At 37.8% G+C, this 27,133-nt stretch overlaps 1 protein-coding gene across 1 annotated transcript in view; it reads right to left on the bottom strand.

The window, feature by feature from the left end:
• Nucleotides 1-26,737, bottom strand: part of SMIM3 (small integral membrane protein 3) — a 376,844-nt gene extending 350,107 nt beyond the window's left edge. The window contains exon 1 of the mRNA XM_044069399.1: nt 26,324-26,737. The gene's annotated coding sequence lies outside the window, so the exon portion shown is untranslated. The remainder of the gene's footprint in view (nt 1-26,323) is intronic.
• Nucleotides 26,738-27,133: the final 396 nt, after the last annotated feature.

Genomic DNA, 27,133 nt, shown 5'->3' with positions numbered 1-27,133 from the left:
GATCTAGGAATAGTGTGGATACAAACTTGCCTGAGTCGCGTTCGAGGTTTATGGTTTCAAGAAAGGATAGAAGGGCAGTCATGGTGCTGTGGCCGGGGCAGAAGCCGTGTTGGGTAGGGGAGAGGAGATTGTTTAGTGTTAGGTGTGCCATGAGTTGTGTTTGTATTGTTTTCTCTAGTATTTTATAAATAGGGGAAAGGATGGCAATAGGCCTGTTGTTGGTGGTATCAGTATTTTTGCAACCTTTGTGGAGGGGGATGATGTAAGCATGGTGCCAGATAGAAGGGGCGTATGATTCTTGTATGGATATATTTATAAGAATAGAGATGGGATAGGCAATGCTGTCTGCAGATTGGTTGAGGAAGGTGGGTGGAAGGTTGTCGGGTGCATTGGTGACAGGGTTTGAGTTTGAGGAGAAGTCCTTTTATAGTGCTTGTGGGGGTGGGTTTGAGGCAAAAGGATGTGGAGGAAGGTTGATGACTGGGGTAGTAAATGTTACATAAAGGAGCACAATGGCTCTCAACCCCAAAGTGATGAAGTAGGCACCTCTGTATACTTTCCTTCCTCTTTCCTAATGAGACTTCTGTCTCTGATTTGCCTTCTAAGTTAGATGCTTTCTTACAAATCCCTCTGTACTCTTCTTGATACTTTACTTTCCACCATAGTCTTTTAAAATCATTATTTCTCTTTTTCTCAGCTGACCTGTTCTAAGTCCCATCCAAGTGCTGTTAAAAGAATTTCTGTCATTTTCTTTTCTATAGAAATAATCTATTGCATTTCCAGTGCCTGTCCTACCTGTTATGTTTTGTTGTTGATCACAGTAAACTGATTTACTTTACTAACTACTGTTGGCTAAATTCTTACAGTTATATCTGTGCTATTTTTTTACATTGTACTTTAGTTTCTTGGATTGCTACCTCTTTTTGATTGCATTAACTTTAAATGATTGTGTAGTATAAATGGTTAAGGCTATGAACTGATAAAAACTGTCCCACAGCTCTGGGATTGATTACAACAATTTCCAGTTGCACACTTTGCTATATTAAGCTAGACACTTGACCAAAGCAGTTCTCATTGTTCTTTACTGTAAAAAGGAACTTATGCATAGGCAGGGGTCTAATCAGGTTAACTTCTTCTTCTTCTTTCGGCTTTTCCCAGTTAGGGGTCGCCACAGCAGATCACCTGCCTGCTCATGATTGGCGGTGGAGTTTTATGATGTCGAGTTGCCAGCCCAGCGCCCAACCTTCCACAGAAGGCACACACATGCACACACTCACACCTAGGGCCAGTTTAGAGTGTCCAATCCACCTATAGCATGTCTTTGGGATGTGGGAGGAAACCAGAGCATCCAGAGGAAACCCACACGACCACAGGGACGACATGCAGACTCCACACAGAAGGCACCCCAGCCGAGGATCGAACCAGAGAGCCTCTTACTGTGAGGCGGCAATGCTAACCGCTGCACCACCCTGATCTAATCAGGTTAACAAATGCATAAAAATAAATACTTCTGTGTGTTACTTTTAAATACAACTTCACTTTTTACTCAGCCTGCACCATTTTGTTTCTGCAAACCTGTTCATATATTCCAGCAAGTTTTGTCTGAAAATGAATACTGTTCTCTTTGCTGTATTTACCAAATGTGTGGCCACCCCGGTCTAATCAGGTTAACAAATGCATAAAAATAAATACTTGTGTGTGTTACTTTTAAATACGACTTCACTTTTTACTCAGCCTGCACCATTTTGTTTCTGCAAACCTGTTCATATATTCCAGCAAGTTTTGTCTGAAAATGAATACTGTTCTCTTTGCTGTATTTACCAGATTAGCCAAAGCAAACAACTAAATAATTCCATTGAGATGGTTGCTAATTAGGTAGATGTTTTACTGAGAGTTTTGATATGGTTTTACCTGATTTAAATGATTGTTTACATTTATTTTGATGTGTGTTATCTCATGTTTTACAACGCAGATTGCTTGCACATGTATAAGCAGGCTTACTCACTCTCGCTCTCTCTCTTTTTTTTTTTAATAACAGATTGCCAAAAAGCAAATATGAAAAGTTCCTGCACCATAAGGACATATGCATTATTACACCTATGACAATAAGCGCTTTTTCATGAATATACTACCTTGACTAATTAGGTGTGGATAATAAAATAATAAAACAAAGTCATACATGTCTGTAGTGTTTTCACAGAGGAGACATTCTGCCTAGGAAGAACGACACTGAAAAAACAACTCAGTTTGTTGAGAACACTCCCTTAATTTGCTATTATTACAGAATGAGAGAAAAAAACAATTTAACAAATTATAAACCAGCCTAGCCAACATTTGAATTTTCAGATTACTCAAAATTTTAAATATTTACAAATCTGTGAGTGTTCAAAGTGGTCACCAGTTTTCAGTTGCAAAAGAATAGCTGCCTCCCTATACATTAGGTAGACTGAACTGGGGAATGAACCAATTTGCACTTCCTACCCTAACTTAAGTTTTGGAGTGATTGACTGGCCCCAAAACATGTTGGATAGATTAGACAGGAAAACAAAAAGGATGCGTCATCCTCACCAAATGATTTATAAAAATCAGTGCATACCAAGATTATCCCTATTCTGAAGGAGGGATGAGCCTCCTTGAAATTGATTACATGTATAGATCTTCAATCGTGGGACTGCACACATATCTACTGACCTCACAAAACCCAAACGTAGTGAAAGTTTTGATGAGGAATATAAATCTAAGATGACTTCTCTGCTTAGTCTAACAGAAGCATATCAGCATCAAGCAGGAATGGAAATCAAACCAGAAGTAGATAAAAATCAGGCAGCAACTGAATGTGCCAAAAAACAAAAGAAAGAATATAAGATGAAGGACCAAATGAGAAGGCACGAAATGTGGAAAATGCATAAATATAGTTGCAAGTATAGAAAACTTCTGGAAGGACCTCGTGTTGATAAGGATTGAAAGCAGGAATAGTTAAGGAGAGGCAAATTCAGACCAGAAGACAACAGGTTAATATTGGCACCCTGAGATAGTAGCTACATACACTTTGGTTTACAAAGTCCATTGAACATGTGGGAGAAACAGACAAATGTAGGTTTTGTAAAACAGAATTGGAAACAGTTGCACACCTCGTTAATGGTTGCGACATTCTAATGGCAGAAAGACTGTATACCGAAAGGCATAATGCCAAATTTTGGAATGCGCTCCCTCTCTCTATTATTGAACTAGACTCTTTAAAAACATTTAAATTTGCACTAAAAGAACACTACCTCAATAACCTCGTCTGTTCTTATAGTCGTATGATTAAACCACCTTAAATTTTTGGCCACTATACACTACAAATACTTTTACTAACTTAATATAGTTGCAATTTACACTATCTGTCTTCGTATCCAGTCTCTCCTGCTTTCTTTATTTCTGTGGCTGAATAAACAGAATTGATTAAACAGTATTCTAACTTACGAGAATATACAAACAGAATTACTAAAAATGTAACACGCCAGGTTTATTTTCTTGTATTGTATACCTCTATAATATGTATTTGTCTTGTATATCTACTTCAATTTGTATTATGTAAAAAACTTTCTTGACTTTCAAAGTTAACCTGATGTTATATAAAAATTTCTTTGACTGCATGGAGCTTTTCTCCCCGGACCACCACTGGGTCGTTGGGACCAGTGGACTTTCCCGGTCAACAAATGTCAATAAATAAATAAATAATGTGGCAAGATTGTTGCACTGGGGATTATGCAAACATTATGGTACTGAAGTGGCTGAAAAATACTGGAAATATGAGCCACAAAGCATCAAAGAAAATGATGAAGTTTACATCACATGGGATCACCCATTACAAACAGCTCAAAAGATAGATGCTAGAAAACTGGATATAGCGGTCTATGAAAAAAAGACAAAAGTAGCATTGCTCATTGAAATCACTACACCCAGTAACTACATAATCACCTTTGATGCTGGGCTGATCAAACGGTGGTGAATGCTGTCCCCATGCTGGGCATTAGGATCCATATTTCAGTGCTTGCACTATGCTGTGCAACATAAGGGGGCAGGTTGCACTGTTGAGGTACCTCTCTTTGAATGAGATGTTAAAACCAAGGTCTCTATCTGTCTGACATCCAACTGACTTGGTAGTAGCTTAGGTGGATCATGAATGTTAAAGTTCTCATGGCGTATATCAGAAAGACAGGTGCTTTTTTACTGATTACCAAGTTATGAATTCAGTCAACAATAAAATTAAATTAAACAAGCAATAGGAAGTAAAAAGAAAAGTATTTAAATTTTAATTTAAAATTTAGAATCTATACTAAATCATTTATGTCATTATTTTGTTGCATAACACTTTCTGCCGGTTCTCGATCCTAATCCTCTACAACACATAAATGTCATTATCTCATCTTGCCAGAGGCGTCAAATTATTCCTCTTAAAAACCCATAAGAAAATGAATTTTCTTTACTAGTTGACATACCCTTTATAATCATGTTTCTCCTCCAACAGACCTCTAAAATATATTGAATCTACGATATGGTTTAAAAACATGTAGCCAGATTTCTTACACACACACACACACACACACACACACACACACACACACACACACACACACACACACACACACACACACACACAGGCACCCTGTAATCAAACATTTCTTCCCTTCCTAGCACTTATAATGCATCTGCCATGTGAACGCCAAGTTTCTATTTCCAAGCCTCCCAGAAAATTATCACAGGCTAATGCAGTTATGTCTCCTCCTCTTTCTTTCTACTGTTTCCATCTAGGAAAAAATATTCTTCCACTATCTTCAACTCTAGTTCTAAATACTGAGTTCTTAAAATTAAACACCAGTATCCTGTTTTGAGGCTTATCTTTACAGCGCTCCCTCATTCCTTTGCTTTCTTCTCATTTCCTCATAACTGTTATGTTAATCATTGCAGTATACCATCTGCTCTTTTGCTTCTTCTTTCAGTTCTTTACATCTGATTAAAGAGACTTCCCCCACCATCTCTGCATTGTACTGGTGTAAATTTATCTAATAAAAGAAGAGGGAGAGAAAAGCAAGATGCACTACATTTTTTCTGCTTTCTGAATAGAACGCCTGTCTTTATGTAGGTTCAACTACAAACCCCATATAAGTGAAAAACAGGATAACTTCTACTTCTTAATGTTCTGCAAGCAAATAATTATCCAGTCCCCATCAGCTTATGTTAAAAAAGGATAATTAGTAGGGCATATAACATATTGTACAATAAGTACAAGAATCAGTCAGAGGAGGTTAGAAAAGATTGGGAAGTCTGCATAGGTATTTTTATACCCCAAGCAGACTCCAAATAATTTTTCCTCAGGTAGGTATCAAATGTTTGAGGTGTGATGGGGAAGAAACATGTAACTGGGAACATATGTCCTGGGAGTATAATGAGTTGTTAGATTTTAAAACTTCCCTACAGAGTACTCTGTCAGAAATATTAGGTGAGCAAATGGCTGTAGCTAAAGAAATTATTCTTTTGAGCTGTGACACAGGATCTGCATTACCTCGACACAGTAAGACCTTGTAAAGTTTAATTCTGTTGGCTGTCCAAAAAGCAGTTTCTAGAAAATGGAAATCAAAGTCTAAACCAACTGTATTTGAAGTACTGAATATTACAAAAGAGATAAAATAACTGGAAGAGGGATCTTTAGAAAAGGGAAGGAGCAAATTACATAAAAATAAATACAAGGCATGTGCATTTTTTTCTCAAAATAGGTAGCTTATATGGTACATTTTTACCACTAGAAGGCAAAATCTGATACGCTGTTTATTCCACTGTTACTCCTCCAACTTTGCTCTTAGTTACTTCCTTAACAAAGGAGAGTTTTTGGACCACTGGTTCAGTATTTATTCTCTTAGTAAGTACCACAAACCTTTCTGGAATTACCTTCTCAGCTTCCATGAGCAGCCAGACTCCCTGGCTCTGGCAATCTGCGTCACTTTCTCTGGCCAGATGCAGTCTGTCTGTAGCAGTTGCCATCAGCTTGACTTCCATTTTTGCCTTGTCTGCATCAGCAGTCGTCACCATCAGATTCGTGAACACTGCATCCAAGTTGTATGCCTGTAAACACAGTAACACTTGCCTATTCTACATCTGTCTTCTCTTTCAAGGTATTCCAAATGTTGTCCTTTCTTATGCCCAGGAATCTTCCATGTAAAAAAAAGTTACGACATTTCTCTAGGACAAATGTCCTGAACAAATATCTTCTGGATTGTGTAAATATCATGTCATGAGTCACCTGAAAACAGGCCATAGGCCTAGTAGTAGTAGTAGCAAAGCAATCAACAAAAAATAGACAGACAGACCATACTTTAAAATCAGCAGGGTTTCTTTTTTTAAGAGTTTGGCATTAAGTTTACAGCTAGGCATGAATACAGTTGTAACACAGACGGGTTAATGTATGTGCTGAGATGTGGATGTAAGAAGTTTTACATAGGGGATGCTTACAGGAGTTTTAGTGTCCGGTTGCAGGAACATAAAAAATAAAAAACTACCGAATCCCCTTGAGAGTCATTTTTTGATAGCACACAACTCTAACCCTGATTCTCTTAGGGGTTGGGTCTTGGAAAAATTGCACGTTGGCATAGGTGAATGTGTGTCTTTAAAAAACAAACTCTTAAAAAAAGAAACCCTGCTGATTTTAAAGTATGGTACTTTGGAGCCTCAGGGACTCAACAAAGAATGTAATTGGAAGTATGTGATTTGAAGTGTATGCTTAATTGATTAATTGTTTTGTGCAATATGCTGTATATAAGCAAACATTATTCTGTAGTGTTTTTGCTCTTGGAAGGCTGTGCAAGCCGAGGTGCTAAGTGTTTCATTAAGTTTAATTACTTCTTGGATTGATAGTCTTGGTGGTATTTTAATATTTTATTTTATTTTATTTTTTTTTTTCAAGTTGTATTTGCTATTACACAAAGGTGATAGTATGTTCAACTGGATGCTAAGTACAGATTGTGAAGATGCATGCCTTTGCAAACAAGCCAAATGCCATATGATCAATATGTGTTGCAGACATGCAGTATATGAAGCAATATCTGATTTATACAGCACATTTTAATGTTGTTTTCTCTAGTCCTTTAGGAGAACACTCATCCCTGTGGAGGAAAAGTAGGATAGTAAAGGAAACTGAAAGCCCTTTGGTGATCTAAAGCAAAGTTTTAGTCAGTAGTCTGAGGTAATAACTACTGAAAAAAATAAGGCGGGAGCTTATACAACAAACAAAATGGTCAACAGTTTTTCCTCTTGCAAAGGACAGGATACAGCTACAAAGTTTACAGATTTAGACTTCATTCATCCATGACTGCCATGGTTTTATACGTCAGGTCCACCGTAATATTAGCATTGACTTGTTTGGAATGGATTGTTCAAGCTTTGTCTACCCTTTCATGCATAGAAACACAGACCTGTACATAACTTACTAGGTAATTTAAACAACACTCCTTAACCGTCACTTTGAAGGATTATTTCTATGCTTCTGTCACCCTCCCCTCTTCTTCCATTGGCCAGAATCTCATCTTGTCCTTTCTATCCCTATGATATTTTTAGCATAAAAGAACTGAAGAGCCCTAAGAGGAGGAGGGATGAGGCAGAAGAATAGGTGCCATTTACCTTTGGCACATCCAGCTTCATCACAAGTCTGTGAAATACTTATCTCATGCCACAAAGAACTCAACTCAACTTTTATTACAGTGCTTGATTACAAAGCACTTCATAAAATGGATGAAATTTAAATAACAAATTGTTAAACATCCTCCTTCTGTAAAAGTCAAATGCATTTGGCTCTCTGCTATCCCACTGGCTGTCAGCAGTTCTCAGCAGGGATAAATCTGCAGTTTGGCAGTGACTATTTACTTGAGGATCTGTATGTTTTATAAACTAAATAGCAGGAAATGTAGTGAATGATGTAAGCAAGCAATGAACACTTTATAGCTATGAAAGCATTTTAGAAATGCAAGCCACAAATAAGGGGAACAGAAAGTCTGATCATATAACCTGCCAAGGAATGGCCTTGTTACCGTAGATTTCCTTTGGGAAGAGATTTCTATTCAGAGTCAAATTAGAAGTCAGACATAAGTCATGTTACTGGCGATATTGGAACATTTTAGCTGTCTACCTCCTTCGCCAGAGTTGTTTTCATGCACATTTTACTGCGGTATTTTTTTTATTTCAGGTTGAAGACATTAACTATAATGTATACTCTTCAGTTGTTCTGTAACCTAAGTAAAACAGACATCATCTGCTAATGCACTCTTTGAACTAAGCACTATATATATGCCCCTCCCCCACCTCCATCTCTTGCATTCCAAAACATCTTAATATAACTGGGCAATGAACAATGAAACGTCTGTATTTCTGAGTCGGCTTGAGTGATATTACTTTTGAGCAAATATTGGTTTTGAACACATAGTATGTGTTGGGTTTTTCTCATAAAGGAAATGTTTCACTTGGCAATGATTTTTATAACATCTCAAATACTTGCACTTTTCTGCGGAGGTATAATGCTGTACAGATCCATGTTTATATTAAAGCCAGTACTGCCAGGAGATGCTGATTCAAATGTTATACTGAAAAATATATTTTTTTTCATGCCAATTACTTGAAAATTACTCCCTGAGAAGTAGAGTGACAAGTTTCCAAATCCATTTTCCATGATCAAGGGTTACAGATAAAATGATTCAGTGTGATGCATAAAGCAATAATTCTAATATTGATGTTTTCCTCTTAAACAGAAGCAGGGAAAATGCAATTATTCACTTCATTTGTTATGGCAGCAGACACTACATGCTGTACGGCTGAGTGTAAGTGTATAGATAAATCACAAGTGTGCCAAGGGAGTGACACACAGCCATGTACCACCTAAAGTCCTGAGGCAATACTAAACATTTTCATGCTTTGGGTTTGGTGTAGTACCACACAATATCCAACAGACTCTGTGTGTGTGTGTGTGTGTGTGTGTGTGTGTGTGTGTGTGTGTGTGTGTGTGTGTGTGTGTGTGTGTGTGTGTGTGTGTGTGTGTGTGTGTGTGTGTGTGTGTGTGTGTGTGTGTGTGTGTGTGTGTGTGTGTGTGTGTGTGTGTGTGTGTGTGTGTGTTTGTGTGTGTGTGTGTGTGTGTGTGTGTGTGTGTGTGTGTGTGTGTGTGTGTGTGTGTGTGTGTGTGCTAGAGAAGGGGGATCCTGCAGTTGTTGGCACATCTCTGCATGATTATCTATGCAGAAGCCAGTCTTGTCCACCAAACACTAGTGACCAACATTAACTCATTCATTGGTGTGACTGCTAGGCTTTTCCACAGAAAGTAGAAGAGCTGTTACACCATAGATTTCCCTTTCCAGTTATGCCATGACCACAAAGTTGGTATATGTAAGTAGCAAGGGTGTGGGGGGTGCAATGGAGCTTGCCCTCCCCCCACCCAGCAAAAATGTTTTTTGTATGTTTAAGTTTCAAATATTGCTCAAATGTGGGATCTTTCACTCATTTGTGATCATAATTGGGTAAGGTGATCACAAATGAGTCAATAGCTTGTCAAGGAGCATCTCTGTACATATATTATTTTCTGTTTATACTACCCAAGCCCGCTCCACAAAATGCCTCCAGAAATTGTATCGTGGTCAGTATGTCCTTCCCAATAATAACTTCATTACACATGAGAATCATTGCTAGGACAGACGTCAGTATGTCCTTCCCAATAATAACTTCATTACACATGAGAATCATTGCTAGGACAGACGTCAGTATGTCCTTCCCAATAATAACTTCATTACACATGAGAATCATTGCTAGGACAGACGGCAGTATGTCCTTCCCAATAATAACTTCATTACACATGAGAATCATTGCTAGGACAGACGTCAGTATGTCCTTATGAGAATCATTGCTAGGACAGACTCTCCATGTCATTAGCACCATCATATGCACCATAAGTTAAAATCTTCCACTGGTTTGCAATGGGTCATTTTACCATGTTGGGTACCCATGGCTACATGCATTCCTTTTTCTACCTCTGTTAACTAATTATCCAATATGGCTGCTCTATACAATGTTCTGTCATTTCACAGCAAAACAAGCTTAAATTTTGACCTTTTGCATGATGCTGATATTACTTTTCTTATTGAAATTTGGTTTGATATTAAATGCTATCATTATTTCAAGGCTGTTATCCTGGAAAATTTTCTGTGATTGGCCTAGAGAGGTCATGCAGAAGGTAAGAGAAGCCATCTGTGTTAAATCATTATTGGTAATGATGGGAATAACATATTTCTTCCATTTTATCATCCTCCACAGATCTAGAGGTTTTCTTGTGTGAATTAATTTATCCCCTTATTGACTTCGTGATAAGGTACTCCTAAATACCTAATTCTAGGGAATTTTTAGGAATCTGGGTTGATGATGAGGGAGTCTACTAAATGTGCTCGAGTGCTACTAGCTGTACATAGGATCATAGGATCATAGCAGATTACTAGGCTAATGGCTCTGGGGCCCTTACAACCTTAGCCAAGAATTTATTCCCAGAAAAGAAACCACAATCAGCACCTGTCGCCCCTGTCACCCCTGTAAATGAGGGACACAGGTGGAACGCCTGGGACAAATTTGTGGATGCCCATCCACTCATCAACAAGGTTGCACTTGAAAAGGGTCAGCGGTGTACTTTGCTTGAAGTGTATGGGGAGTCTATTCCAGAGACGGGGCAGCCTCTGGGTGACAAACCTGTCTCTCCAGCAGGTTTTGTTAATGTCACATATTAGATTTAAGCTTTTTGATCGGGTACTATGAGAGGAGTTAGACTTACGGATATGGAGCATCTCTAGTAGAGCAGGGTCTGAGATTGCCTTGTAGGCGAGACACAGGTGACCGCTGAGCAATCTGTATGATACAGAGTAGAGTGATAGTGATTTGAGCCTGTCCACATAGGACAGGTGTTAGAGGCCATGGATTCTCTTTGTGAGGTATTTCTGTGGGCTTTCCAGTTGGTGCAGGTGTTTGGAGAGGTACATACTAAATGTGGCACTGTACTCAATTATTGGCCTAATGAGGGAGGAGTGCAGAGAGGTAATAACCTCCTTTTTTCTGGATGCAATCCCTGTACTTATGAGATGAACCAAGTAAAAGGCTTTTCTGTCCACTGTCGCTACATGATGGTCAAATGTGAGATTGTTGTCAACTTGTGTACCCAGGTCTCTCACCACAGGGGGTTGCCGATAATGTGGTAATCAATAAGGGCAGTGTTTTTGCTGAATGGTATGATAATACATTTTTTTGCATTTAACTTAAGGACATGACTTTGGCACCAGTCATTTATTGCTGTGAGACCCTCTTGAAGTATGTTAACATCATTTGGGGAGTCAATGACAGCACCCAACTTACAGTCTTCTGCAAACATGGTCGGCCACAGGCCTTTTGTCTTTGCCTGGACCTCTGAGAAGTAGATGCCAAACAACAGGGGTCCCAGGAGAGATCCCTGGGGGACACCACTAGTGACAAGTCTGCTATCGGAAGTAGTGGCACCTATTTTCACCTTGTGGGTCCTATCAGTGAGCCAGCTGGCCACCCACCTGATGAGATAGGGATTTACATGAAGTTCTGTTAGCTTTTCGATGATGCCCGAGTGGGAGATTGTGTCAAAGGCTTTGGCCAAGTCAAGGTAAGCTGTGTGTACTGACTTTCCCTCATCCAGTGCCTTGCTGACAGTCTCAAAAAAGTCAATCAGGTTTAACAGGCAAGATCTGCCCTTGATGAATTCGAATTGGGTGGGGTCAAGTGCTTAGAGAGTGCCTATGCCCTTGTTTATGAGGTCCATAATAATAAGCTCCATGGTCTTACAGATCAGACTTGTCAAGCTAATGGGGCAATAGCTACCAGGGTCAGTAGTGGCACCACATTTGTGCAAAGGGATGACAATGACAGTTCTCCACTCTGCTGGAATGAAGCCTGTACTTAGGCTATGGTTGAATAGGGTGCTCAATGCCGAGGCTAGTTCTTGATGGAGATGTTGTAGAATACAGCCTGGGATACTATCAGGTCCCATGAAAGCTGTGCTATTTGCTTTGGATAGGGCCTTTGCCACTTGATCTACGGAGATGTAAGGTGCAGGACAAGTATCAAGGATGTTGAATGGGCCTTTAGGGGGGAACAGTGTGGTAAAGTTTGCGCAGAACCTATCTGCTAGCAGGTTGGCTAAGTCAACAAGATCAGTGTAAGTGGCACTGTTAAGAACTAATTCAGAACAAACCTGGACTTTGCTATAGAGGTTTCTGATGTAACTGAAAAAGGCTTTCTGCTTAGCCTTTGTTTCGGAGGCTAGTTTTGATTCATAATTGGCTTTGGAGGTTTTCACTAGTAATCTAATTTGCTTGTTGAGGCTAAAGAGGGAGTTTTTCCAATTGGGAATTTGTGCCTTTTTACCCTTGGACAACAGTTTTTTCTTTTGTTGTAAAGCTTGTTGGTAGAGGATGTCCACCAGCCAGGTTTGTGTTTCCTTGAGGAGCAGGTTTTAGTTCTGTTAGGTATGGTTGAGTCCATGCAGTTGTACAGGTGCTTGTATACTGCACTGTTCAGCATAGTTGTCTGCATCCTCTGAGGGGGGTGGTGGTGTGAAGCTACTGATATCCTCCCTTAGAAGGCTGTAGTCAGTTTCTGAGAAGTTTTTTAGCCTGGTTATGGCTGTGGGGGGGGGGGGGGGTTGATCGGGATAGACACTTCGAATGAGACAGACCGATGGTCTGATCTCACCAATGAAGAACTTACTATGGGGGTGGTGCAGCAGTCACCCATGTTGATGAGAACCAAATCTAGAATGCTATCTCCCCTTGTGGGGGATGAGACAAGCTGGTCTAGTGCATTAGAATTGATTAAATCAAGGAATGGTTGGGTGAGTGCATTACAGCAGGAAAAGTTCACCCAGTTTATGGTGGGGTAGTTGAAGTCTCCAAGGATCAAGGTGTTAGGGGGTACCTTGATGGACTCAAGTAGATCCAGGTAGGAGGAGTGGGTGTCCTGAGTCATGGAAGGGGGTCTATAGCTGTCTATAACTTAGATGGGTGTCTTTCCAATTGTCAATTGCACCTGGAGACGTTCTAGTACAACATGCTGGCAAACCAGTCTGGAGGTGTGCTTATCTTTAATGAAAATAGAAACTCCACCACCCTTAGTCTTCCCGACTTCATTTTGTGGTCAGAATCTGTGGAATGAGGTATAGCCTGGTAAGGCAGGGGTGCTCTCAGCAGCCTTGAGCCAAGTTTCTGTGAGTGCACAGATGTCACCATCTTCCAGTGCTAGGAGAGCCTCCAGTTAGTGCATTTTGAGGTTAAGGCTCCTAGCGTTAAGCAGCATGACCTTCAACTTGCTTTTTGACAGATCTTTTATGTTAGAAGATTTGCCTGTAGGACATTGCCTAAAAAGGCACAATGGGGGATGCAAGAGGCTTGGTCAGAATCCTGTATCCCAGGGGTGACAATTGGAGGCCATCTCTGGCAAAGCATCGAGGTCTGTCAACCATGTCATCCCAGGCAGACAGATACGGGATCACCTTGGAATGACACCAAAAACTAAGCCAATAGTTGAAGTCAATTATTTGTTGTTGGTATTATGGTATCATTCTTGGTGAAGGTAGGATCCTGCTTAGGGCTAGAGTCATACCTGCCTGGGATACATACTCTGACAGCTCAATATATACATACAAATATTTCAAGCACGGGCATTAATGTCCTTCTAGCCTGCCAATATACAAACAGCTGTTCCCCAGACTTGTTCGACTCCACTTGCTCTCATTGTCAAGTGCCCTGAGTCCCAAAAACCTGATAGCCCATTCATTGTAAATTATCTGTCCCTCCATTCACTCAGCCTAGTAAGTACTAGAACCCTAACTCTATCCCTAAAAACTCCCACCCAGTCCCCAACCCTAACCATAGGAATTCCATCCCTAACCCAAGTCCTTCTTCACTCTCTAAACCTAAATCTCTATTCTCTCCTCCCTAAACCTAAAGTCTCCTTCACTCCCTGACACTAAGACAGCATTCCTGCTCCCTAACCCTAAGTGAGATACAGTAAATCTATTGGCAGACATTTCTTCGACTGCAGTTGTTGTTTACTTTTACATTCTTATGAATGTCTTTACATGTTTACACTTGTACTTCTTTCATACACATATACACATTTTTCAATATACATTTTGTATATGTTTTATCACAGTTGCTTGTTGCATCAGATCGTTATTTGTCATGCATTATATCTACATGAAGGTTATATTATGAGCGTGGGTGGTTTTAAGACATCCGTATATTAAGCGCTGTATGGATAAGATGTAATGTAAATGTGGTTCTGCACTTTTAATTGCCTGAATAGTTAGGATTCAATTGCGTTTTGCACTTAGTTATTTTAATTATTTTTAATTGTTTGATTGAATCAATTATGCTAATTGGGCTTTGTATATAAAGACATCATTCATTCATAATGTTAGATCTGAAGAAGCGTGCAGGTGGCACGTGAAAGCGCTTATCTCCCGTTTTATTGTTTAATAAAAAGTTTGGATACTTCAGCATTGACTCCTGTTCGTTTCATGGTGGTATCAACAGTTTTTACTTCAACTTGGCATTTTTCTCCTTTGGCTGCTGATCCCTTGGGAGGTTCAAGATACTTTTTTCAATCAGCATAACCCTAAAATTAGTAAAATGTATGGAATTCCTAAAGTGCATAAACATTTGAATGACCTCCCCCCCCATTAAGACCCACTGTAGCATGTGCTAATAGTAAAACAGAAGGGTTATCAGTTTTTGTTGATAGACATCTGCAAAAGTCAGTTTTATCTAATTCTACATATAACAAGGATAGTTTTGATTTCATCAAGAAAATAGAAGAAATTACTGTGACTGATCCAGCTATATTAGTGACATTAGATGTTAAGTTTCTTTATACCATGATTCCTAATAAGGAAGGAATGGAGATGTTTAGGCTAGAATTACTAAGAACTAGAATGTTCACAAATAGTACTAGAGGGTTGCTAATGGAAATCATAGAACTGCTTTTAAGTTACAATTTTTTATCATTTTATGAAGACATTTACATGCAAGTTAATGGTGTAGCGATGGGTGCCTCTTTATCTTCTAGCTATGCTAATGTTTTATGCATGGGTGGGAGGCAGCTAATATAATGGAGAGTAAATACAATAAATGTATTATGAAAATGGTACATTTTATTGACGATGTGTTCCTTGTGTGTAAAGGAACACTTGTTGAGCTGGAAGAATTTATTCATTATATTAATAATGTGTGTACCTATTTGAAATTCACTTATGAATATAATTATAGTGAAATTAATTATTTGGACTTAACCATTTTTAAAGAAAATAAAAAGCTAGTAGCCAAAGTATATAAAAAAGAAGTTCAGAATAATAGTTACTTACATTTTTCTAGTATGCACCCTAAAAAGACTAAGTATAATGGGGTGAAAGGACAGTTAAAAAGAATTAACAGCCTAAGAAAGATGAGGATTTTTGTCAAGAAGCCAACTCCTTTTGTAATATAAGTAGTAAAAAGAGGTTACCCTCTTGTAAAGGTAAATAAATTACTTCAAGAACAGATGGATGAAAGAATGGGTACAGGAAATGTCATTGAAAGTAATAAAAAACAGTATGAATATAAAAGCGCGATGGCAATACAGAATAGTGTAGATTCTCAGGCTATAAAAAATGTTGTTATGAAGAACTGGGGATTATTTAAAGTGAATAGTGAACTAATTAGTAAAACAGGAATGAGACCAAAATTTGTACAAAAGAAAGCAAAAAGTTTTAAAAATTATTTTCAAGCAAAATTGAGTAAAAATTATCGAACATAACAAAGAAGTGGTCTGATTACATCTTATAATTGTAACATGTATAATTTGTTATATTCTGAGGGGAGTGAGGTAGAAATAGGAAATAGTAAAGTGAGAATACCTGGGATATTTAATTGTAAGTACAAAAATGTGATTTACCTTATAATTTGTATAGAATGTAAAAGTTTCTAGGAAGAACTACTAGGGAATAGAATAGGAGAATATACAAATATAAATATGCTATTCAAATAGGAGATATCAAAAATGCTATATGTAAACACTATAAAAGTAGCAAATGTAAGGTGAATTATAAAGTTTTAGTATTAGATTCCCTGGTTAATACTACTAATATTATTAATGTAGAAGAAGAGCTAGGCTGGCTTGAATATTGCTGGCAAGTTAGATTAAATGCATGTTTTCCACCTGGATTAAATAACAGAGAAGAATTTACTATGTACTTAAAAAGAAAAGGGTTAAAACATTAAGGGTAGTGTAGGTGTACTTAAGTTATTTATTTTATGATGTTTTTAATAAACGTGAAATAATGTGATATTTTATATATTTTGTATATGAATCATGTGACTGATCATGTGATTAGAATGTGATATTTAAAGTGTGTTAGGTTATGGTTACCTCAGTCTGAAGAAGTCACTTGTTGTGATTGTTTTGGAAGACAAAAGCGCTTACTGGAGGTTTGTGTACCTTGGAATAAAGTGTCGGTTATCCAGCAATTTTTACATCTTTTGTGTATCTTCTTGTTCGCTGTTCCTGCTACTTTGAAGAGAGGTCATTCGACAACGTAGACTGAGGAAATGAGTAAAGCGATTAAAAGTGCAGATGAGATGTTAAGGCAGAGGACAAAATGGCTGGGGAAGGAAGAACATAACGCATTTTGCTTCATTTTTTCCATACCTGCTTTATCCAAACTCAGATTCAGTGACAAACCAGAGTATATCCTGGCACTTAGTGGTCACAAGGCAGAGAAACTAAATGTGGCTGTTGTTTTTAGCCAAGAGCAAGTGAGAAGAAGGAACCTGTACAATTTATGTTAATCATAGCTCGCAACTTCTTAGCACAGAAAATCTGAGCAAAGTGAAAAATAATGAGGGACAAAGCCCCAAACATAGGGACACATATTAAATATTGCTCTTATAAACTTAGAAAGTTGCTATAATAAAAGGTCTTGTGTTACAATGCATTTTCTAACTGCCATGGTGGTGCAGCGGTTAGCGTTGTCGCCTCACAGCAAGAGGTTCTCCCGTTCGATTCTCGGCTGGAGCTCGTTCTGTGTGGAGTCTGCATGTCCTCCCCATGGTCGAGTGACGTTAAAGACATGCAGGTAGGTGCGAGCATGAATGGATGTGCCTTCTTTGAAGGTTGGGCGTCGGGCTGGCAACTCGGCACTGTAAAAATCCACTGCCAATCATTAGCAGACCGGAGTTTCACTGTGGCGACCCCTAACCGGGAAAAGCCGAAAGAAGAAGGCTGTTACAATGCATTTTCTGAAGGATACTCAATACTGTATCTGTCTGATCTGTCTGTAAAAATCCACTGCCAATCATTATTGGACCGGAGTTCCACTGTGGTGACCCCTAACCAGGAAAAGCCAAAAGAAGAAGACTGTTACAATGCATTTTCTGAAGGATACTCAATACTGTATATAAGTCTGATACTCAAATGACTGTAATTATTTACTGAATCTAGACCTCGCTGATTTGCTAAAAATCCAGAAAATCACAGATTTTGTGAAGAACAGACCAAAAATATGAGGCAAAAATCTTGACATTCTATGAAAATGGGTAAAATTGAGGTATGATGTTAATTGTTTATTAAACAGCTATTGATTTGAAAGGGTCTATATCAGAACACCAAAAGTTCACATTTTCGAATGTTTTTACATCAACCCCTAATCAGCGAACGCTGACAACATCGAACATTCAGAACAGCAAATTTTTTCCTAGGGAAAAAATTTGCTGTTCCAAAACACATACACATAACACAAGCACACCAAACAAACAGCAATCCACACACACATACACCCAAAACCTTACAGCTAACCCTACACTAAACTGTATAAACACCACTAACTATCCACTTACCTTAACCCAGACCCTAACCCTAAGATCCGTCACTATCGCACACTCACCTCACCAGTGCCCTAACCCTAACTCACGTAACCCACTCTAACCTTCACGTCCACACAATCGCACACATACCTCCCTCGCGTCCTAACCCTAACTCACCTAACCCACGTCCAATCGCACACTTACCTGAACCCGACCCGTAACTTTCCACCACAGTGATGAAAATAGTGAAACAACAGAAACGGACAACCAAATTCTTTCCCTAGGAAAACATTTGGTTATCTGTCGTTTCACTATTTTCAGCATTCGCTGAATAGGAGTTGATGTAAGAACATTCGAAAGTATGAACTTTCGGTGTTCTGATATAGACCCATTTGAAGTATTATCTGAGGCTATTTCCACAACTTTGAATGCAGTTCTGTTAAAACCTTTTCTATCAGTATCACCGTAACACTGCTTTGATATTAAAAGTAGGCCGATATAAAATTAACATATCAATATTGTCACTTCAAAATTGTTTGTGTTAAGTTTACTTTTTCTACTGTTATCTCTCCTTGAGAAAACAGATTGTCTGTAAATTACAAATATATTTTTTCTTGTCACATAAAAGCAGATGTAATACTTGGCAGTCATTTCAGATTTCCTTGGGTACCTCAAGAGACAAAAAGGAGGGCTAAACCATAACTCTTAACCTCTTAGTGCAAGAAATCTGGAGAAAGCCTGACAAAATGGAGCGACAAAGGCCCAAAAACAGGGACAGATTTTAAATATTGCTCGTATAAACTTAGACAGTTGCAAAATGTAAAAGGGTTTGTTATAACATGTATTTTCTGAAGGATTTGAAGTCTGAAGCTCAAATGTATATCATTATTTAATGACTTAAATCATCAGATCATCCCAGTGATTTGTTAGAAAACCACAACTATTATGAAGAACAGACCAAAAATATGAGCCCAAAATATGGACAGTTGAGAGGTATGGGCTAAACTGATACTGTGAATTAGGCCTTTTATTGCAGATTAAAGTCTTATGGCAGCTTACATTTGAACATTTAATTTGATGATTAGTTTACCTTCCTAAAACTGTTTTATATGGAAGCATAACTTGAAAACACGTCACCATGACCACTGAAAAGTGAACTTATTTTACCCATTTAATAGCACATAACTTAAACTTTTTTATTGTTAGATGAGTATTTTTATGATAATAAAGATACAGAAATTTAAACTAAATGATAATGCTTGACTTATGGTAGCATTTCTGCTGTGCTTTGTAACTTGTACACAGTTGCCTATAATAAGCTGTCTGAATGAGTCATTTGCCTGTTTAGATCATCTGCTCACAGCTGGCTTCTTTTCAGCTGCCCTACCCCAAACATCTTTCAGGTGAGGGCTGTCATTCCTGTGGGTCTCCAGTATGCAGGAATCCTATCACTATAAAATAGACAACATTTTTTTATGGATAGCAGCGCTTTCCTCTGAATTTTTAATAGACTGGGTAATAATGCTTTCTATAATGAGGCTGCCATTCCTATGTTATTGTTCATCCCTCAACCTGCATTCATGTTTCACTTTCTCAGAGCCACACTTTGTCTACCAGGTCCTTTAGTACCATGAATTCTTTAGTGATATTTTCTTTACCATCTCAGTAACACAGGATCAAAATGCCCACCCACCCACCTCTTAATATTGCTGATGGGGCGTAAGTAGCATCTTGTATGTGTTGGAGATTTTTTTTTCTAATTTTGAGGAATTTTCCTTTAAGTGCCACTTCACAACAGTTAAATAGCATCAGACCTGTTTCTGTTTGACATTCAGTTTTGTGACAACAAATCCATCATGCCTTGCCAGTACAGTTATATACCAGGTGCATTTTGATAGAAAGAAAGCAATTTTGTAATATTCAGCATTTTTGATATGAAGCATTTTCTAGTAGAGTAGCATGATTTTGCTTCTGTGTTGTAATAGAAAGGTTTTGTTTGGGGCGATGACATTTGTGCTGTTCTAAATTTACTTATAGGTTGTATCAATAACCAGTGTTCTGCTTGTTTCTGTACCTCTAATTTGTCCACGATTATGCATAATATATGCTATTTAGATGTCCTTGATTTTATCCAAAAATCTCTTATTTTCCAGTATTTTGTCCCCGTTTCTTTTCTGTGAAGGTTGAGAGGTAACAGACCTCCCAACTGTCTCTGTTTTAATGAAACATTCCTATTATCAGGCCTGATGTAACCCTGACCCGAATATCCCCATTTCTGGATGTATATCCCTATTTTCAGATTTGATTTACCCCTTCACACGGTTTTCTGAATCACCCTCATCACATGTGAGTTTTTAAGTTGTCAAGCACATAGAAAACCACACTATATACCAACAATAATGAAAGAGGACACACATCTTACATCTCCCTTTTTCTGAAGCAATAATAAATGATCTTGCAATATAGTTCACTAAAGTATACTGATTTTACATTGTCTCTGATGACCACATAGGGTGCATGGGTGGTTGCTGCAACATGTATCCTACTGAGTTGTGTACAGAGGTGGGGAGAGACAGGCAGTTGGTACATAAGCATCAGTTTTATAGAATGGAATGTAGTGGGGTTAAATTATTTGACAAAGAAGAAATAGATCTGGAGAAAATAATGAGGGAGAGAGGACAGGATGTGAAGTAAGAAATTAAACCACCCTGGAAAAGATAGTGCTGAGTGTAGTTGGCAACTTCAATGACCTGATTAGTGGTGGGAAAGCCATTGCCAACAATAAGCTGTTGCCATCAGCATGTACAACAAAGGAGAATATAAATGTGTTCTTGTGTTGAGCAGGTAATTTACTGTGGTAGGTTATCCTGAGATTCATAAAGCAGTCTAAGGATTTTAGACAGTTTGTATTGATAGATCTTATGATGATTAGGTGACAAAATGGCTACTCTTTTGGATAAGTAAGCAGATGAGAACAGTGTCAAGTGAGGTTACTTCAGGACATTTCCAGGTAATATTCAGTTCTGATGTCGCAGTGCTTGAGTACTTACTGGTAAGTGCTAATGACAGACATATTAGTAAGGAGAGCTGTAAGGCCTAACCACAAATTAGAAAAGCTTTGGATATGTGTTAGAAGTAGTGAAATCTTCCACGAAAGGAATACTCTCAAGAACACATTGGATGCTACTCAGCTGATCCAGAACAAATGGAAGGAGCTCTTGGAGCTCCACCTACCATTATAAGCTTCTAGGGCTTATTGGTATAAATGTTTTTCTTTGTTATGTCTAGTAGGTCAGCAAGAGTGCTTCTTGTGATACTAACTAGATGCAAGAGTTCTTGCACAGAGACAGTGGTGGACCATTAGCATTTTTTGAGATAATGCAGGCTTAATAACCTATTGTGTGCATCTGCATGTGTGTGTACACAGTATATATATATATATATATATATATATATATATATATATATATATATATATATATATATATATATGTATATATAGTTGCAATTCTAGCTGTTGAACAGTTTTTTGATCATCAGCCAAGTCTTCCTGCACAGTTGGTTGACTAGCATGCAGGAATACTTTTCACAACCGGACTTGACTGCCATTTCATGACAGTTGTACAACAGTGGAGTTGACAAATATATGTGTGTGTATATATGTGTATATGGTTCCACTGAATTAAATCAATACACCACAATGCTGACAGCTGATCGACCGACCACAAAATGTCAACATATGCAGATGGTCGACAGGTGTGATAGATCAACAATCTGTAGATGGAGGGATGTTCCCTTTCCGCCAGAAATTTGCGAGGGTGGCCTAATGGTTAAGTTGTTTACCTTATAGATACAAGGTGCAGGGTTTGATTCTCATATGGGGTAACTGGCTAGGCTTAAAATGACCCACAAGGACAATTAGCCTAGTAGTAATCTATGAACCTATAAGTGTGTGATCTCAGAGGTAATATATACATATATAATTAACAGGGGGTCTGGGGGGGCACAAAAATTATATTATTTTGTTTTTGTTTTTGGTTGCATGTGGCAAGGATTGTACTCATGCATGTTCCAATGACTATTGGCATTTTCTTTGTTGACCTTTTGTGGTCAATGTTCTTGTCATCAACATTGTGGTGTGTTCGCATAATTCAGTAATCCCATATAGACAGATTGACAGATATATTAATGTGTATATAAGTAATGGGATGTCTGGGTGAAGCCACACTATCAGGTGGCATGGTTGGATTGTGTCCACAATAAAAAGTCCCTTTTTTTTGTTGTTGTTAGCAAACCTGGTTGCAAGTATGTTTTACTTCTACTTGCAATTGCTAATTTGTTTACAGTGTGGGAAGTCAGTGGCTTGCAAAGTCAACATGTTTTTGTCAATTGTGTGAAGGTCAGCAGTATTAGTTTTCAGTGTTTGAAACTATATTTGTATGTTATATACATAATAAAAAATAATCCAGCACTCAACAAAGTCTGTTTAATATCTCGTTTTGGAGAAGTAAACTCATTACAGATGCATGCTATGAGAAGTGGAAACCCTGAAATGCAAACTGATTTTGCTTCTGCAGTGACATAAGGGCAGATCTTTGCTAAGATATATGTGAATCTTGCATTGTTTCTGTGAAACGGTTTGCATTTGAAGGTTTACATTTCACATATTGTGGATTTCTGAAGACTTTACTCCTCCAAAAATAAACAATGAACAGACTTTGTTGAGTGATGGGTTATTCTGTGCTTCTTATACTTTATTGATCCATGCACCCCCTTGAAGCCTTGTATCGATTGTTGCAGACAAACACACACATATGCATACTTTAAAATCTCTTAGAAACCATCTTTACAGCAACTTCACAAAAGACACGGATTTAAAGATTTCTGTTGTTGAGTTTCTCAAGTTCCTTTTTTAAAACATTTTCACATCCATATTACATTGGCTTCTATCTTTTTATCACCTTTGCTCACCCCCTATCATTTGCCTTGGGTTCTAGCTCTGTTACCCTTCTCCTTACTTTACCATGTGCCTACATCATGCCCCTCATCTCTCTTTCTCTTTTTTTCTGCAAACACTTCAGCCTCTCAGTTCTGTTTTCACAAAATAACATCCATTCACCCACAATCTCTTTTTCTCATTTTTGCATGTGGAGTCAGAGTATCACTTCAAACGTGGCAAGTCATCTACAGCCAAGGATCACACTACCGGGTGGCTAGCCCTGCCCTTATTGTTCTTCCATACCACATATATGCAGTCATGGTTCTGCATGCACACAGTCACACCTCTGGCCAATTTTGAGAGTCAAATCCACCTACTACATGGCTTTGGATTGAGAGAGGAAGCCACAGCACCTGGAGAATTCCTCATAAACACAGGGAGGATATGCAAATGCCACACAGAAGGCACCCCAGACAAGAATCGAACTGACAAACTCTTGCTGTGAGACAACAATGCTATCTGCTGCACTGCCCCATTAAACAGCTTATAGTTAAACTGCCCCTGTGGGCCATTTTAAGCTTAACCAATTTCCCTTTCAAAGGTGTGAATCAAATCCTGTCCTTTGTATCTGTGAGGTAAATACCTTAACCATTATACTACCCTCAGCCCCTACCTATTCTATTTATTATTTTTATAACCTTTTTCTATACTTATTCCAGTCACATACTTTCTTTTTTCTCTAAATCATCTCCAAAATGGAGCACAGTGCTATTCCTGATTACAGAACTGTATGTATGCAGTATCAGGGACAATGCAGAATTTTGTAGTAGTCACTGCTGTCATACCTCTCAACCTCTTAGCTCAAGAAAGCTGGACAAAGCTTGACATAACTGGGGGACAAAGACCTAAAAATAGGCACAGAATTTAAATATTGCTCTTAAAGTTGCTAGAATAACAGGATTTGTATTAGCACACGTTTTCTGAAGGATATGAAGTCTGAAACTGAAATGCGTGTCATTGTTTAGTGGCTTTAATTCTTACATCATCCCAGTGATTAGTCAAAAAACATTTATATGAGGAACAGACCAAAAATATGAGGCAAAAATCTGGACATTCTGGGAAAATCTGTACAGTTGAGAGGTAGGACCGCTGTGTTATTAAAGAATGCATAGCTGAAATGCCATAATGGTATGCAATTTTATATCTACCACAGTGCAATCCACTATAACTGAATACAAAATACTAATGAAATAATATATTTCACTACATACTTTCTTAAGTTTAAAGCAGATTTCTTTAACAGAAATAAAACAAAGTAGTTCAGCATTAAGCAAGCATTCTATACTGAGAGATAATATCTCTACCCTAGATTCACTGCTGATCATGCTGTCAGAGCTCATGACTACAAATACATTAATTGCTGACTTTTGTCAGCCCCTATAAAGTTGAGTCACACCTATACTGACGAAGCTTCAAAATAAGTGTATACATTTTGTAGATTATGTCATAACATTGGGGCTCATAGCAAGCCCTGACAGAGACCCACTCCATTATGTTTCATTCAGAAACAGTCTAACATTAACAAATTGTGTCTTCAGTATGTGAAATATACTTCAACAGTCCCTTGCATCTGTATTGTACAACCACAATAATAAGGTTGGCAGATGACTGAACTGTAGATCATTTGACAAAACAAGGCATTTAATGTAGATTGTTGAGATGAATAAGAAAAAGATTCATTGGAAAGTATGGTTAGTGAAATAAAACTGATCAGGGAAAAAATCATATTCAGTTAGCCTTGAATGTGAGTGGCAAAATTCCTCATGCTGTTCATAGTATGGTAAGACCTCTGTTAAAATGTGAGAAAACAATGGGAAACATATTTGGAATAGCAAATGTCTGCATACTGGTGTAGTGTTTACAAATGTTTTTTTTTTCATATCAGATCTGAATCATGTTTTAAAAGCAAAATACAAATTAAACACATATTACAAGAAGTGTCACCACGATGTTTTGCTTTATATTTCTCATGATGGAAGCACAGTACCAACTGTGAACAAAAATGGTGTTCATCACAAAAAGAGCTATAACAAAGTGGTATGAATTACTTTCTTACTGAAGAACCTTTGATTTATCTTGGCTTGAAGAACTCTGATAATTTTTGTTTGACTACACCTCTAAAGGTCTGTGAAACTGTCATACAGAAAAGGATGATTTGAATGTCTATTACGCTGCACAGAATACAATGTAATAGAAGACTAAATGATTTCTGCATATGCACTGCAGAATACCGAAAGGGTTGGGGATAACTGAAAATTCTACACAATCTATGAAGTATGTGCAACGTAAGAGAAAAGCTTGTCAAACATAAGGATATAATACAATCTGGAAGTCAGAGTAGGCAAATTCAGAGGAAACCTCAGGAAGCAATTTTTTTGCAGGCACAGAAGTGCTGGAAAAAAAGAATGGCATTCCGGAATTTATTACATGTTTACCGAGAAAATTTGGGGAAAAGGAGAAAGGGCAGGACAAAGGCACATTGAACAATTATAATCTGTTAGGTTATGTAAGCATGGAGAAATGAATGTATTAAGTAGATAGAATAGCTCTCCTGTGTTGGAAAGCTCTCTTCTGTTATGATAATAAATTGCTTGCTTGTTTACCTTTAAGGTTAGCATTCATCCTTATTCACATCTGGAATACATCAGTGGCTTTAACTAGGAATTCTTCATTAACTGCAGAAAACTAAACTTGCTGAATAGCACGAATGCAAAAAAATATATAATGAGACGAAAACTGTTTTTTTTTCTTTCAGATTCATTCACTGAAGTTAATTCATACAAATACTACAGACTATTTATTTTCTACCAGAGTCTCGATTTATTTTGTTATGCAGTTACTCATAAGTTTTTTTAGCAATTAACTGTGCAAAGAAAAAAGCTAGCTATAATAAAAGATGCACCATTTATGTAAATAATAAAGTGTAAGCCTAAAATTCAAAATACTTAAGAAAAACAAACTGATATGACAGGACAGAATCAATGATAAAGTCATATATACTATAAAAAGTGTGAAACTAAAACAATGTTAAACAGTTGGGGAAATGGTGTAACTAAAGAGAAATATCATCCTTACAATAAGAATACAATTATGTGTTTCATCCCATTACTTGGATTAATTATTTCTCCAAATAGATAAAGGACAAGAAAGCTGAGAGGAAGATGGTACGGGAAGGGGACAGTCAGGCAGAGGGGAGTAATCTGAAAATGACTGCAGGCATTTAAAAAATATCGCAATGAAGAAACAAAAAATGTTTGACATTGGATATTTCAGTGGTGCCACAGAGAAGTTTAGTTCATAACTATCATCTAAGCAGAACAAATATTAATAGATGCCCCTTTTAAATGAAGCACAATGTCAAAAATATTGTTAACAAGATTTAAATCCGTGATCATTCAGGTATACTTACCTGAGTCTTGTATGTTATTCACCTTTGGTCTCCTCCCCTGCCTTTTCCTTCACTCTTGATCATTCTTTTTCCATTGTTCGGCAGCGTCTCTTCTGCCTACAGATGTTCTCATGAATGTAATGGTAGCTTTAGCTCCAGACACACGCTTCTGATCTAAGACAGAGAATCAGTAATGCAGTAAAACAAAACAAAGAAGTTAGTCCTCCTGGTAGATTCTGTTTCAAGTAACGTGTCCTCTGAGATATTTAGATGTTTGCAGTATTTACTCTTCTCCAGTACTTCTTACAGCTTTCTTACTTCAGTGCTCTAGTCTTTTTTTTTGCTTGTCTCTTTTACTAAGGCTGTCTGTTACTTCTCCCTCCGCCCCCAGCAGTGAGCCAGACCAGCTAACTAAATGGCTGCTTCCTAGTTAGTAGGAAATGCATACAATGAATCTGTTTGGTCAGAAGAACTTATATGCAGATGTGCTGTGACAGTTTCCTGTCACAGAAAGACATACAACGTCGGGCATGTTCTGACAGGGAGATACACATTATATATATGAATTCTAATATCTCTTTGGGTCTTACACAAATGCAGCAAACCATCTTATAGCCTGTAGTGAAGTTATTTTTCTCTTCCAAATTTGTGTAAAATTGTTAAAAAGTAACTTCTTTATTTTATAGATTTTTTTATTATCAGCATTTTTCAGTTATGCCACACTTTTTCACTAAGCTTCTGTACTCATTTCATTATTTGGAAGACAAATGTAATAATACTAAAACAGCAATATAGAACCTGATAGCTCTGATTAAAGCCCATATGACTCAC

This window comes from Protopterus annectens, chromosome 4.part0 (genome assembly GCF_019279795.1).
Source record: "Protopterus annectens isolate FY-2018-M chromosome 4.part0, PAN1.0, whole genome shotgun sequence".
Taxonomy (NCBI): domain Eukaryota; kingdom Metazoa; phylum Chordata; order Ceratodontiformes; family Protopteridae; genus Protopterus; species Protopterus annectens.
This window is presented reverse-complemented; position numbering and strand designations above follow the sequence as displayed.